Source organism: Schistocerca piceifrons, chromosome 1 (genome assembly GCF_021461385.2).
Source record: "Schistocerca piceifrons isolate TAMUIC-IGC-003096 chromosome 1, iqSchPice1.1, whole genome shotgun sequence".
Lineage (NCBI taxonomy): Eukaryota > Metazoa > Arthropoda > Insecta > Orthoptera > Acrididae > Schistocerca > Schistocerca piceifrons.
In genome coordinates this window covers 477,425,828-477,442,473 of record NC_060138.1, presented here as the reverse complement: position 1 = coordinate 477,442,473, position 16,646 = coordinate 477,425,828, and positions in this window count along the sequence as shown.

The window sequence follows — 16,646 nt, the reverse complement described above, 5'->3', positions numbered from 1 at the left end:
CGCTGTGTAAAGCACAGTACCAGCGAGTTCTCGATGAGCTGTTGCAGTCAGAGATTAGAGTGACTTTCGGCTCCTCGTATCTTACAATGTGTGATGAAAGTAGTCGATAAAAGACCGATACTGCACACTTCTAGGAAACTTTAAGTTGTGTGTTTCTTGAGAGAATATTTTAAGAGAGAGAAGGATGCAGGAGCGCCTTTGCTCCTTTGCATAAAATGGTGGACCGAACTGCAGCTGCCTTACAAATCAGAGAACGATCCGTAATAAGAATTAGCAAGGAGCAAGTGACGAAATAAAATTAAGCGAGTCATCCAAATTAACGACGCCTGGGGAGAACAGACGCCTCGAAAAGAGTGTCAGAAATCTTGACTCTTTTCAGAAAGATAGGATTCGTCGTGAAACATAAGCGTATTGCTCAATGAAGGAGCATCCGACACTTAAAAAGTTACACGCTGACCTTTTAACACCGGACCTGTTTCAAGGTAATAAATCATCCTCTCTGTCAGTTGTCGAAAAGTTAGGATACCGCTGTAAATCTACTTGTTATTAATGAAACGCCAAGATATTACATCCTGTGGCTGCCGTTTTCTTAGCGAATTAGTATGCTACAAATTTTGACGATAAAGATTGTCTTGGTGAAATATGGGTGAATGCGGGACACAGGTTATGAAAAGGCTGACACCTGATATCATCTGCGGCAGTATGGTGGCACCGATCGTCAGAAGGCAGAGAGTAATTGTAGCGCAAGTAGAAAATCTAATATGTTTTATTCCTAACAGACTACTGCTATTCTTTTCAAATCGAGTTTCCAAGAAGAGATGAGATACAATAGTTTTATGAAATGGTCTGAATACTCTCTGCTTCGAAACTTCACAAAAAACTCAATGTCTTTTTTTGTGATAACGCTCAATACCATTCGCTTGTACAAGACAACGCGTCCAGAAAGGCAATGAGGGAGAAGACATTGTTTGCTGGCTAGAGGAACGTCACATATCGGTTGACAGTAACTTGAAAAAGGCAGATTTATTAGATATTGCGTCGCAACACAAGCCAAACCATCCATTTTATCTTGTGGATGAAACAGAAAGAAAATATGGACATAAAGTCTCAGACTACTTCCCTACCATTGCCATATTAGGGCAACAGAATTCTTTTGGATTCAGGTCCAACGATTTATTGCTACAGATGATATAAATTGACGGTGACCGAGGCGGCACACCTTTCCAGGAAGCAGCTAAATATGAAACGGATTATGCAGGAAGACTGGAATAAGGGTGGCACATTAGAATAGTGCAGACAAGAGTGTAGACATCAAGATGTTAATAGTGTATTGGTGTTACAGAGGTGTTACGTTAAGAAGGAAAATTTCATAACGCTAAAATTTCTCTGTCAACATGTTAGGTAAAACCAGCACCAATTAAATCTGAGATAAAACTTTAGACGTACTTAGAAATACTGCTGAGAGAGAGACGTGAGTTTCAGAATTTTTAAGTATTTTTTCCCTAGGAAACAGAGTCTTTATATTTCAAACGTGTTACGAATTAAATATTAACACACCTGCATAAAAACGCCGTTGTCATAAGCTCGTATACAGAAAACGCGAAGCAATGTGCAACATTGTAAAGATTCGTTGACATGCGAGATACTTTCATAATAAAAAATGCACTGTCATGATTTAAATTGGCTTTTAGGTACGACGTGACAAGTTTGAAGCTGTTTATGTTCATGAACAGGAAAATGTTTCGGAAAAAAAGCGCTTGTTTATGATCATGAACAGGAAAATGTTTCGGAAAAGAGCGCTCAGGCCGTAATTAAAGGTAAGAACAGATTTTTAAAATGCTTAGCGGACACTTTATATGTTTATACCGTATGTGAATTTGAGATATTTTACTTGGCTTTTGTCAGAGACACAGGCTTTAAATAAAACGTTGTGGAGAGCGATACGCATTGGCGGCTGCCTGCAGAGAAACCTTGCTGTCACAAAGTATCATCTTTGAAATTTAAACGTTAGGTGCCCACTAGTTTCAATCAGACTATATGTAATCTGTTCGTAGATACACTATGTGATAAAAAGTATCCGGACACCTGGCTGAAAATGACTTACAAGTTCGTGGCGCCCTCCATCGGTAATGCTGGAATTCAATATGGTGTTGGCCCACCCTTTGCTTAGATGACAGTTCAACTATTGCAGGCATACGTTCATCCAGGTGCTGGAAGCTTTCTTGGGGATTGGTAGCCTATTATTCACGGAGTGCTGCTCTGAGGAGTGGTATCGATGTCGGTCGATGAGGCCTGGCATGAAGACGGCGTTCCAAATCATCCCAAAGGTGTTGTGTAAGATTCAAAAATAATGGTTCAAATAGCTCTGAGCACTGTGGGACTTAACTTCTGAGGTCATAAGTCCCCTAGAACTTAGAACTAATTAAACCTAACTAACCTAAAGACATCACATACATACATCCATGCCCGAGGCAGGATTCGAACCTGCGAGCGTAGCGGCCGCGCGTTTCCAGACTGTAGCACCTAGAACCGCTCGGTGTAACATTCAGGTCAGTACTCTGTGCGGAGTAGTCCATTACAGGGATGTTATTGTCATGTAACCACTCCGTCACAGGCCGTGCATTGTGAACAGGTGCTCGATCGTGTTGAAAGATGCAATCCCCATCTCCGAATTGCTCTTCAACAGTGGGAAGCAAGAAGGTGCTTGAAACATCAGTGTAGGCCTGTGCTGCGATCCACGCAAAACAACAAGGGGTGAAAGCCCTCTCCATGAAAAACACGACCATATCATAACACCACCGCATCCGAATTTTACTGTTGTCACTACACACGGTGGCAGATGACGTTCATCGGGCATTCGCCGAACCCACATTCTGCCATTGGATCGCCACATTATGTACCGTGATTTGTCACTCCACAAAATGTTTTCCCACTGTTCAATGGTCCAATGTTTACGCTCCTTATACGAAGCGAGGCGTCATTTGGCATTTACCCGGGTGATGTGTGGCTTATGATCAGCCATTCGACCATGAAATCCAAGTTTTCTCACCTCCCGTCTAACTGCCGTAATACTTGCAGTGTATCCTGATACAGTTTGAAATTCCCGTGTGATGGTTTGGATAGATGTATGGCTATTACACATTACAACTCTCTTCAACTATGGCTCTGAGCAGTATGGGACTTAACAGCTGTGGTCATCAGTCCCCTAGAACTGAGAACTACTTAAACCTAACTAAGGACATCACACACATCCATGCCCGAGGCAGGATTCGAACCTGCGACCGTAACAGTTTCTTCAACTGTCGGCGGTCTCTGTTAATCAACAGACGACGTCGGCTTGTACGCTTTTGTGCTGCACATGTCCCTTCACGTTTCCACCTCACTATCACATCGGAAACAGTGGACCTAGGGATGTTTAGGAGTGTGGAAATCTCGTGTACAGACATGACACCCAATTCCCTGAGCGCTTTCGAAGCCCGTGAGTTCTGCGCATCGCCCAATTCTAATCTCTCACGATGTCTAATAACTACTGAGGTTGCTGATCTGGAGTACCTGGCAGTAGACAGCGGCACATTGCACTTAATATGAAAAACTTATGTTTTTGGTGGTGTCCGGATGCTTTTGATCACATAGTGTATGAAGTCTATGCCTAACTGAAGGTTTAGTAGAGTACCGTGTAAAAATCGGAAGTAAATGACTTCTGGCCACGGCTAGCAGTGACTGAGGAAACTCTGATTGCACAACGATACGTCATAGATATCCTGTTTTTCTCGTGTGTTTCCTCTCATACGACGCTATAGTGGCGCCTATTTTCAACATGACAGTGTTCGTCCACACATGACACGTCTCTATGAACTGCCTACGTGACGTTGAGATACTCCTGAGGCCAGCAAGGACCGCAGATCTATCCCCAATAGAACATGTGTGGGAGCAGCTCGGATGCCAACTCCGTCCCAGTGCCAGTATCAAGAATATCAAGGACCTGCTACAACAGTTGTGGACCATCTTGCCTCAGACAACGATACACCGGCTTTATGACACCCTTTCCGAGCGAATCAGTGAATGCACCCAGGGCATAAAGGGTGCAACGTCATACTGAGAAATGGGCTCATCCTGTCAAGTTCTTAAATTGATTTTGTAATCACTGATGTAACATCAACTACCCTCTTCAAACCGTGAAACATTATTTCGTTTTCTCTTCCCCTTCTGTGTGCTTCATTTGTATATATCCAAGTGGTATATTTTGTAGGTTGCATGTTTCGTATCAGTTTCGAATGCGACATTTTCTGACGGTCCACAAGTACACGTCGATGGCGTCCAGAATGAATTTTCGGCCAGAAGCGGAGTCTGTGCTGATTTGAAAGTTCCTGGAAGATTAAACCTGTTTACGGGACTGGCACTCGTACCTGAGACCTTTGCCTTTCGAGGGCAGCTGCTCAGTTGTGCTTTCCAGCCACTACTCTCGACTCAATCTCACTGCCTTATTTCTGACAGTTCCTCTCTCCTATATTGCAAACCTCACGGACGGCAAGATCCCGTTTTCGACTCCTGGCCCGGCACGTAGTTTTAATCTGCCAGAACGTTCCAAATCAGTACTAAGCTGCATCTCCACTGCCACTGTGTTCATCGATTTTGACAAAATATATCACTCACCAAGATCGTGCACTAATATACCATTGCAAGTTTAGTATGGGAGGGGCTCTTCTGTTTTTTGTCATGCTTTGCATAATTTTTCTATATCGATAATGGCTCAGCAGAAAACCTTGTTTTAGCATAAGCATTATTACGCCTTGAGTGTTGTTGCAGCTAACCAAGATAAGATACTCTAAGGGTAACTTTCCCACTGTCTTCGTATTAACAGCAGTCATTCCGAATTACATGGTAAAAATCTTTCAACATAAGAATGTATTAGAAGCTGTCAATTTAGGCGTTGTAATCTGAATGTTACAATCGCAACAAATCCTTCATAGCTCAACAATTAAATAGTTTCAGTCCAATCCTGCAAAATACGGTTTTGTTATCAGTTGCTAAACCCAGTTCTTATTCTCGGGAGCTGCTACCCAGGTTGCAGAACCGCAGGGGCTGTAGTCACCTTCTTCGCTCACTGCTATGATCCTGATATCCCTTTCATACTAGAGACTGTCCTCTTGTCCCAGTCGACTGCTCGTGGCAAAGTGAGTCTACCGCAGTGTCCCTAGTGTTTCACTCCTGTGCTGAGTACCGCCTCTCACCCGTGATTGATTTCGTTACCACGTCAATATTATACGTGTTGGTTCAAATGGTTCAAATGGCTCTGAGCACTATGGGACTCAACTGCTGAGGTCATTAGTCCCCTAGAACTTAGAACTAGTTAAACCTAACTAACCTAAGGACATGACAAACATCCATACCCGAGGCAGGATTCGAACCTGCGACCGTAGCGGTCTTGCGGTTCCAGATTGCAGCGCCTTTAACCGCACGGCCACTTCGGCCGGCTATACGTGTTGTGGAAGCTATCTGCTGTGCTGCGTGACAGCTGAATAGCGAAACTGAGTTTACTAGGAACCATCATTTTGATGAAAAACATCGAAGAATAATAAGACAATGGAGGAATGGGCAAGAATGAATCAATTTATTAATGATCAAAGCAAATCTTCTTGATAAACGAAGTATGGCAAGTACTAAAAGAGTAGGATAAGTGTCTTCCAAACATTTCAGAATTTCTGCATTTATCTGCTCGATAAAATATCTACTTACAGTCACTTCAAATACATCGAAAACTATTGTTCTCGTTAAAAAGATTAGACTTTTTCACTGTTGAAACAGTTTTCATTAAAAAAGTTCATCTATTTATTTATGCATAGACTTTTTCTTTGTCTTTTCCCTCTCAGATATTTCGTTCCTTTTGTGGGAGAGCACTGAAAAATACCAGGTTCTCGTGCCTTCTTTGCAATGTTTCACCAAAACGAAGGAAATAATAAAGATTAAGAACATACAAAAGCACAAAATCTAGTACACTAACGTAAGTGAGCTCGGCAAAAGTAGGTTAACTCCATATGTTAGGTCATACCACACTCTCCTGTTTCTGCACATGCGCAGTCTGCAGCATGCTCAGTCGACCAAAGACGAGACAGTCCCACTGACAAGGTGGATGGCGGCTGATTTACGCACAAGCGCGTGACGTACGCTCACAACAAATAGTCGATTTTCGACCGAATGTTTCTCATATAAAATGGACTTCACTGAGTACTGCAGTGTCCACGCCGGACAGAATTCTCAACGAATCAGTTAGATATCCCGTTTCCGTCACTTTAAGACCTCCATAGCTTATGTGAAAATTCCAGATTAGTTTCGGGGCAAAGCCCGAGTCAAACAGACTTTCGATGAGTGTAGAAGTGCGAGTTTGCAACAGAAGGTTAACGACAAAAGTTACTTAGTTACAGGGGAAAGTATTTAATCTTGCAATATTTTTCAGTCTGTCGCCTATAGCCAGCTTTCCAATAGATATCTGATATATGATATCTGGTAAATGATTGTTTAATCAAACATTCACTTTTAATGTACTGCAGTCCTCTTAAATTACAAAAAATATTGCAGAAAAGTAAATTTTTTTTCCAAATCTGTAGAAGTGTTCAAAGTTACAATATGGTGATTTACCTAGCTACAAACAATCTATTGCAGTTTAGAGGAGTTGCAATCGAGAAAATCTTCTCACTACCGTATTTAATTGAATACCTGTTACACTATCACTTGACGAGTTCCCAATAATCAGTAAGTGAAATACAATTGAGAAGAAGTATTGTCGAAGACCATTTACAGGTTAAATGCATTTTGAAAAAGGAACTACTGAAAAATAATACAATTTCCGTGTTCAGGACAGCTAAAATTGTTAAAACAGTAAAGAAACTCAGTTCATTTGCAAATACCACATGCACCATGATAGAAGACCTTCTGCCATTTCATGGTACAATATGGAGCACGACTGACAAAGTCCACACTTTATGCTGCTAGTTATTTTACTCAGCACGAAATTCTATAACTGAAGAATTAATGATATCTTCAAAATAGCTTTTATACTGCATTTAAATAAGTAGAACTAAATATATGAACAAATGCGGCAAAACACAACCTCTTATCTCAAGTAACAAGAAGAAGCACAAAATGCCGGAAACTACGTATGACTATCTCTAGTGCACATACCATTTTATGGTCTTGAAATCGGCCACTGGACGGAAACACCGAACAGGAAAAATCCGGTGTTGCTAGTCAAATTACCCTCCACGTCAATACTTTCTGTACAAAACTTCACTGTTGTTTCATAAGTAATTGAGAATACTTCACGCTATCGGACAGCTATGCCTATCTTCAGTATTCATCTGCATTAATGAATGTCAATAAAAAAAATAAAATCAATAAAACTGAATTATAATGGTTTCCTATAGATGAGGAATTTCGAAGTACAACATTAAAAGTCCTAGAAGTGACGCTGTGCAGATAACGGTAGATGGTGACAGGAAATCATGTCATGTAGCCCACAGTTTCCACATGGTACACTTGCCTTGTTGAATTACGAGAAGAGATAGGAAAGGTTAAAAAGACACCTACATGATTCCTCAGTTGTCTGTTTAGTGAGACAGAGAGTGTCAGAGATGCATCGATGAGCCAGATAATTATGATGCTGTCCACGGCGAGAGTGGGCTTCCAAGGGACTAAGGTAGTCATTCAAGACAGCGCCACAACAGTGGATTCCGTGAACTTTATTCCGGACAACCGGTAACTCTTCACGTATGATCTCTTCCCCAACGGTGATGGCATGATCCAGCAAGACAACTGTCTGAAGACAGCTAGAATGGTTTAGGAGCATGATAGAGAACTCAAGTAGTCGTCTTGGCCACCAGATTCGCCTGATATCAACCCAATGGAACACATCTGGAACACTACGGGGCGCCAGCAACACGTCAACAAAACCACTGACCAGTAATTCGCAGAAATTGCGTGACGTGTGTGTAGACGCCTGGTGCCGTATGTCTCTGAAATCTACCACGGACTTATCGAATCCGTACCACACATAAACGCTATTTTATCTGTGTGGCAACGGTGGACCAGCATGCCATTAATCATGAAATGTTTTTGCAGTTGCGAATATGAACCACCATCAGCCGCAAATGGAATGACGACACTAAAAATTCTTCGTCCATGTGTCATACCTGTACCCGTACAACCAAGAGACACTGAATCGTATTTCTTCACAGAACACGCATTGCAATTTCGTATTTACCGGCCGATTCCTGGTCAGAGACTTATAAAAAGAAATGTCTCCCCTGTACGGGAATAACATTAATGGTACACAGGAGTGAGGGTATGACACATGGACGACGACATATGGAAGTTTGGGCCTGGCCATGAGTCACGCTCGGTTAGCTGAAGCGGTTATGGTGACCGCTCGCATACAGCAGAAAATCCGGTTTGGAGTCCCTGTCCGGCACAAATTTTTACTGTCGTCATACCATTATACGGTTGGAGGTTGTTCATATTGGCAACTGCGAATACACGTCATGCCTTTTGTAGGAAATGTAGGCACGCAGTGCCTGTTCCTTCCAACATGCATGCATATCCGAAGCAATATTGCATCGTACTTCTTCACAACGTGGACCCTGCATTTTCGTATTCGCAAAGACAGTGACATATCAGAACATCTCTGTAATGCCTGAAGCAGTTTGTACCAGAGTGGCCACACGAATCACTTCCAAGCTAGAAAAGTTTACTATAACAGTAAGACCACCTAGGACTCATACCGCCTAGGAAATGGGTGGAAATGCATGACAAGAGCATAACTGAGGGACGCCTAGAGTAATTTTAAAGAAAGTTGGTAATATAAAACCATTTTTTGTGTAAAAGTACTACGGAAATAACCACTGTCACCTCTATGGATTGGGATGATGATGAGAAGGGGATAATATATAAAAATGTTCTAAAAATGTCATGTTAGCGTTTCTTTCCTGTGTTTAGTTGGCTTGGAATACTTTATTAGTATGACGTGTGATTTGCTCGTTATTTGTGATGTTCAGTACGTCAGTCAGGCTGCGACAATGAGCGTTGTTGTGGGCCAATAATTTTGTCAACGCGTTGCGTGACCTAAGGTCCTACCACACGGCTGAATACCACAGATAAATTTAACGTCTTATGTGGAGGACTGTGGTAACATATCCGTACGCAGTACATCCCGATGAGACAAAAGGTTATGGTTATCGCACATCGCACGATTTAATGACGCCTGATATTTTTGAGGGTACGTGACGCGGTAATGGAAGTATTTGTATATAAACGGAACAGAGACAATTTGCGAATGACTCCAGCGATGACACAGCCCGCAAAATGAGGAAATACATTGTCAGAAGCGACTTTGATGAACAGCGGACTGTCATGGAACGATGCCTCGGAATAAGCATCTCGGAAGCAGCAAAGCTAGTCAGCTGTTCGCGTTCTATAGAAAGTGGCTGAAGGACGGTGAAATCACGAGTTGGCGACGTTGTATGTTCAAGACTCATGCGTAGGGTAGACGGCTATCTGTGGCAGATCTGACGACAGAGAACGATTCTGACGCAGGCAGTTTTACAGCACACTGTTCAGCACACACTGTTGACCATGGGACTCCGCAGCATACGATATCTACATGTTCTCATGTTGACCCAACGATATCGCCAATTACTACTGCAGTGGGTACAGGATCGTCGAGATTTGGCAGTAAATAAATGGAAACGTGTCACCGGTCGATAAACTTACGTTTCTCGATGCACAATGTTAATGGTCGTGCCCTGATACACCATCATATAGGCAAACAGCTGCTCGAAACATGCACCACGCCAAGGACGCACATCGGTGATAGTATTATGGTCTGGGAGCATTCACTTGGGCTTCCATTGGACGTGCACTAGTAATTGTAGGCACCACAACAGCCGAGGACTACGCGAACTTTATTGTGGGCTACCTATATTTGTTCATTCTTGATACCTTCCGCGACAACGAAAGTATCTTCTAGCAGAATAACCGTCCTTGTCATAAAGCCAGAATCGGGCTTCAGTGGTCCGAGGAGCATGATAGTGAACTCGCGTTGATGTAGTGGCACGAAGTTCGTCCGATCTGAACCCGATGGAACTGGATTTTATAGCTATAATTCCCTACTCTTTAACAAGCCGTAGAAGAACTTACGGGCGCTCATCGGCGAGGTTATCAGCGCGACGTGTACGGTATATGTGCACCATGCATATATCACGGTCCGTATCCATTGCTAGACAGAACAAATGAAGCACCCAGAAGGAGAGGAAGATACTTTTGAATTCGTTGGGATTGTTAATAACAAATTTCAAAAGTGAATATATATATATACCGTGAGGCTACAGTGAAGATCCCTAGCTCTTTAAATAAGTGTCTGCAGGATGATCTTGGATGAGCTCCAGCAATTATTCTGATTACATGCTTTTGTGCAATGAACACTCTTTTACACAGTGATGAGTTAGCCCAGAATATGATGCCATACTAAAGCAGAGAATGAAAATAGCCGTGGTAAGCTAATTTACTGAGATGCAAATCGCCAAAATTTGCAATGACCTTAATATCATAAGTAGCTGAACTCACACGTTTCAGCAGATCTTCAGTGTGTTTTTTTTCCAGGTCAACCCCTCATCAACGCATACGCCTAGAAATTTTGAATATTCTACCTTAGCTACCGATTTCTCATCAAAGTCTATATTTATTAATGGTGTCATTCCATGGTGTGGAACTGTATATACTGTGTTCTGTCAAAGTTTAACGAGAGCCCATTTGCACAGAACCACTTAATGATTTTCTGGAAAACATCGTTTACAATTTCGTCAGTTAATTCTTGTCTGTTGGGTGTGATAGCTATACTTGTATCATCGGCAAAAAGTACCAGCTTTGCATCTTCGTGAATATAGAATGGCAAGTCATTAATATATATTAAGAACAGCAGAGAATCGAAGACCGAACCTTGAGGCCACCCATTCTCGATTGTTCCTCAGTTTGAGAAATCACCAATTTTTTGCATATTATATGAACTGCTTATTTCAACTTTCTGCACTCTTTCATTTAGGTATGATTTAAACCATTTGAGCGCTATCCCATTCATACCACAGTACTTGAGCTTATTTAGAAGTATTCCATGATTTACACAATCAAAATCATTTGAGATATCGCAAAAAATCCCAACGGGTGACTTCCGGTTACTCAGAGCATTTAATATTTCATTAGTGAAAGTATATATAGCATTTTCCGTTGAAAAACCTTTCTGGAAACCAAACTGACATTTTGTTAAAACTTTATTTTTACAAAGGTGTGAAGCTACTGTACGAAACATTACTTTTTCAAGAATTTTGGATTAAGCAGTCAGAAGAGAGATTGGGCGGTAGTTGTTGACATCAGACCTATTTCTGACTGGGAGTCAAAACCGGGATCTCCTGCATACTTGGCAGTTGCGTTATCCACTGCTCCTTCCGGGACACAGTGTTATCGCAACTGTACGGCCTATCTCGGCACGCCTCACTCCCGACCCACATTGCGACTCAGTGACACCTATACGCAGTCCCTGTCCATGCTCACTACTCTGAGATTCCCCGCAGGAGGTCGGACGTACTTGTGCATCCGCACTGAAGAAGGTGGATCCACTGCCCATCTAGGCGAATCAGTTATATGGATGCGTGGTGTCTGCTCTTTCGGACATGACTGAATGAACGGACACCCCAAAAAAATGGTTCAAATGGCTCTGAGCACCATGGGACTCAACTGCTAAGGTCATTAGTCCCCTAGAACTTAGAACTAGTTAAACCTAACTAACCTAAGGACATCACAAACATCCATGCCCGAGGCAGGATTCGAACCGGCGACCGTAGCGGTCTTGCGGTTCCAGACTGCAGCGCCTCTAACCGCACGGCCACTTCGGCCGGCGAACGGAACCTCGCGTTCGTGTAATAGTTCATAGAGGCTCGAGTCATGTGCGGTCTAACATTTCACCACGATACTGCCGTATTACAGATAACACAATAGAACTCAGCATATCCTTGACGTACCGTTGGCCGGCCGCGGTGGCCGTACGGTTCTGGCGCTGCAGTCCGGAACCGCGGGGCTGCTACGGTCACAGGTTCGAATCCTGCCTCGGGCATGGGTGTGTGTGATGTCCTTAGGTTAGTTAGGTTTAAGTAGTTCTAAGTTCTAGGGGACTTATGACCTAAGATGTTGAGTCCCATAGTGCTCAGAGCCATTTGAACCATTTGAACGTACCGTTGTGCCGTCAGAGTTCTCTCGATCACTAGCAGCCGTCAGCTGAAATCATATTCGATGGCTCCTTTCACAATGAAGCCAGGAGAAACACCGCTATGCCTCGCGAAACCATTGGATGTATGGTACCCTTCCCCAGATCGCTGCCATTCATCGCTGAATGCAGTGCGACGCCATTCATCAGCAATTCATGCTCCCTGGTAACTGTACCACCCCAACCCGTCTTCTGGGTGCTTCACCTTTGTTAGTGTAAATTAGCACGCGCATGCCAAATCGGCAGGTATGGAAATGATAAAAGAGTTGCAATTGTGTGCGACACGTAGAACGGCCGCCAAAGTGCGTTAGTGTTGTTCGTGTTTAGTGTTGTTACCAGACCAGGTAGGATATACACTCCTGGAAATTGAAATAAGAACACCGTGAATTCATTGTCCCAGGAAGGGGAAACTTTATTGACACATTCCTGGGGTCAGATACATCACATGATCACACTGACAGAACCACAGGCACATAGACACAGGCAACAGAGCATGCACAATGTCGGCACTAGTACAGTGTATATCCACCTTTCGCAGCAATGCAGGCTGCTATTCTCCCATGGAGACGATCGTAGAGATGCTGGATGTAGTCCTGTGGAACGGCTTGCCATGCCATTTCCACCTGGCGCCTCAGTTGGACCAGCGTTCGTGCTGGACGTGCAGACCGCGTGAGACGACGCTTCATCCAGTCCCAAACATGCTCAATGGGGGACAGATCCGGAGATCTTGCTGGCCAGGGTAGTTGACTTACACCTTCTAGAGCACGTTGGGTGGCACGGGATACATGCGGACGTGCATTGTCCTGTTGGAACAGCAAGTTCCCTTGCCGGTCTAGGAATGGTAGAACGATGGGTTCGATGACGGTTTGGATGTACCGTGCACTATTCAGTGTCCCCTCGACGATTACCAGTGGTGTACGGCCAGTGTAGGAGATCGCTCCCCACACCATGATGCCGGGTGTTGGCCCTGTGTGCCTCGGTCGTATGCAGTCCTGATTGTGGCGCTCACCTGCACGGCGCCAAACACGCATACGACCATCATTGGCACCAAGGCAGAAGCGACTCTCATCGCTGAAGACGACACGTCTCCATTCGTCCCTCCATTCACGCCTGTCGCGACACCACTGGAGGCGGGCTGCACGATGTTGGGGCGTGAGCGGAAGACGGCCTAACGGTGTGCGGGACCGTAGCCCAGCTTCATGGAGACGGTTGCGAATGGTCCTCGCCGATACCCCAGGAGCAACAGTGTCCCTAATTTGCTGGGAAGTGGCGGTGCGGTCCCCTACGGCACTGCGTAGGATCCTACGGTCTTGGCGTGCATCCGTGCGTCGCTGCGGTCCGGTCCCAGGTCGACGGGCACGTGCACCTTCCGCCGACCACTGGCGACAACATCGATGTACTGTGGAGACCTCACGCCCCACGTGTTGAGCAATTCGGCGGTACGTCCACCCGGCCTCCCGCATGCCCACTATACACCCTCGCTCAAAGTCCGTCAACTGCACATACGGTTCACGTCCACGCTGTCGCGGCATGCTACCAGTGTTAAAGACTGCGATGGAGCTCCGTATGCCACGGCAAATTGGCTGACACTGACGGTGGCGGTGCACAAATGCTGCGCAGCTAGCGCCATTCGACGGCCAACACCGCGGTTCCTGGTGTGTCCGCTGTGCCGTGCGTGTGATCATTGCTTGTACAGCCCTCTCGCAGTGTCCGGAGCAAGTATGGTGGGTCTGACACACCGGTGTCAATGTGTTCTTTTTTCCATTTCCAGGAGTGTATAAGGGGCGTGAACAGCTTCAGATGTAGAGTGACCACTGTGGGGCACACGGAGACGCCGCGTACTAGTGTGAGACGTAATTACCAGCAGCTGACAGGAGCCACGTTGTGAGTCTCCATCTGGCCCGGTGACAGAATCGTGCATTACCCAGGTTGGTGGGTCATTCGGATATGGTAGTGGTCAGATACTGGGCTGCGTGGAATCGGTGGGGCAGGCACACTCGTCGTAAGGTTCTGCTCGGCCATGTCGGAGAATCACAGGAGAGCACATCTAAACCGCTTCACTTCAGCTTCTATATTCGAACGTTACGCAGAAAGTAACGGACCGCATTTTTTTCATCAAAAATTCTTTATTGAAATAATGAGAATTACACATACGAAAGAATGGTGTATTATCTACACACCCTTTTCTTCCCCGTAATCTCCATCCCGTTCTATGGCCTTCCTCCAGCGCGAAACAAGGGCGTGTATGCCCTGTCGGTACCAATCCTTGTCCTGGTGGCGGAGCCAGTGTTTCTCTGTGTGAATTACCTCCTCATCGTCCTCAAAATTTCTTTCACGAATGGCATCTTTTAACGGCGCAAACAATTGGAAACCGAGGGGGGCAGGTCAGGTCTCTAGGGTGGATGTCCAACCCTGTTGCACGATGTGTTCAGCAATCCTCAGACTCGTGTGTGGGACCGAGCGTTATCGTGTTGCAGCAAGAGGGGGTGGGTGGGTTGTTTGGGGGAGGAGATCAAACAGCGACGTCATCGGTCTCATCGGATTAGGGCAGGACGGGGCAGGAAGTCGGCTGTGCCCTTTCAAAGGAACCATCCTGGCATTTGCCTGGAGTTATTTAGGGAAATCACGGAAAACCTAAATCAGGATAGCCGGACGCGGGATTGAACCGTCGTCCTCCCGAATACGAGTCCAGTGTGCTAACCACTGCGCCACCTCGCTCGGTTTGTAGCAAGACATCTCCTGGGTTGCTGTGGCGCCGAAGTCGCCGGAAGCGCATCTTCAGTTTAATGTGCCAAAATATGCTTCTGAATTAATTGTGCCGTCTCTTGGCATCACATCAATGAAAATCACGCTTTTAAAGTCCCAGAACACGGTTGTCATGACCTTAATGGCGGAAGCAGTTGTTTTGAATTTTTTCTTCTGTGGTGAGTGGGTATAGTGCCATTCCATCGACTGTCGTTTCGTTTAGGGGCTCAAAATGGTAAACCCAGGTTTCTTTACGTGTCACATTCTGGGGCAAGAAGGCCTTCCCCTCAGCTTCAATACGCAGATCAAGACAAATGTTTTTTCTGTGCGATTCGTGATCCACAGTTAGACACCGCGGGACTCATCTTGCACACACTTTTGAATACCCAATAGTGCGGATAGTTGCCACCACACTTCCTTTGCTGATTGACGGATGCAGAGCGAACTGCCGAGTCGTAATGCGCCGGTCCTTGCGAATGACAACATCAGCTTGCTGCATGTCAGGTGTGGATGGTCTCCCCGAGCGCTGCAAATCGTGGAGCTCCGCCGCACAGCCTTCAGATGACTTCACCCTCCATGCCAGTGACTAACTATACTTCTGTCGACAGCAGATGCTCCATAGACTTTGCCCAAGTATTTGTGAATATTCCCCACAGTTTCCTTCTCTGCAGTGAGAAATTCAATGACGGTACGTTGCTTGTAACGTACATCACCTACAGACGCCATTTTGAAATTGTCCTGCAGTTACGCTATCTGTCGGAAATGAAGGAAACTTGGCGCGCTCACTCAGGAGACTCCAAATAATACAAACGTATACGGTTCGCATTCATAGCATTGTTTTTAGCTGAGAAAAAAATGCGTTGCACTACTTGCTGGGCAACCATCGTGTATTTCATTCTCTACCCAAAAATGTTAGGCGACCTGTTAGAGTTGTGACCCATTGTGAACTCTGTGTCTGTTCAGTAAAACACCAGGTTAGCGGATTGTTCGGCAGAGGTAGCCAAACTAACATACTTTGCAGGTTATGTTCACTCCGGCATTTGCCTTACAACAAAAAGGAAGCTCCCGAAAACCGTGGCCAGAACCAGGAAAAGATTATTTTTTTAAATTCAGTTCTGGACCAATATAACACAGACAGGCGTGAATGTTCGTCTGTGTGTAAATAGAAAAAATAATAATTGTGGCTAGAGCTAGTTGGTCATTTTAAGAGATGGTTTTTCCATTATCAGTATTACTGTCCCTAAGAAACTCTGCTGTCGAAAGTGTATACAACACCAAGTACGAGCCACGTTGCTCGGAGAGAGGCTTGTCGGCTGCCCACTCCTGCAGGATATGCACGCCAGGCCGTTGCACCTGCAACCGCAGGCATCGAGCGCTCCGGGTACCACCATTACGGGGTTCAATTACCACTATGCCACCCCACTTACCAGTGGACGGATTTGTTACACCCTAACCTTTCCAAAAGGGCGCGCTACATTCTCGTAACAGGGCGATGCAGCGAGTAGCTGCTAGCGGGAACCTTCTGTTGGAAGACCAAATCACTGCACCGTGAGAGGTGGTGCAGTGGATAGCACACTGGACTCGCATTCGGGAGGAC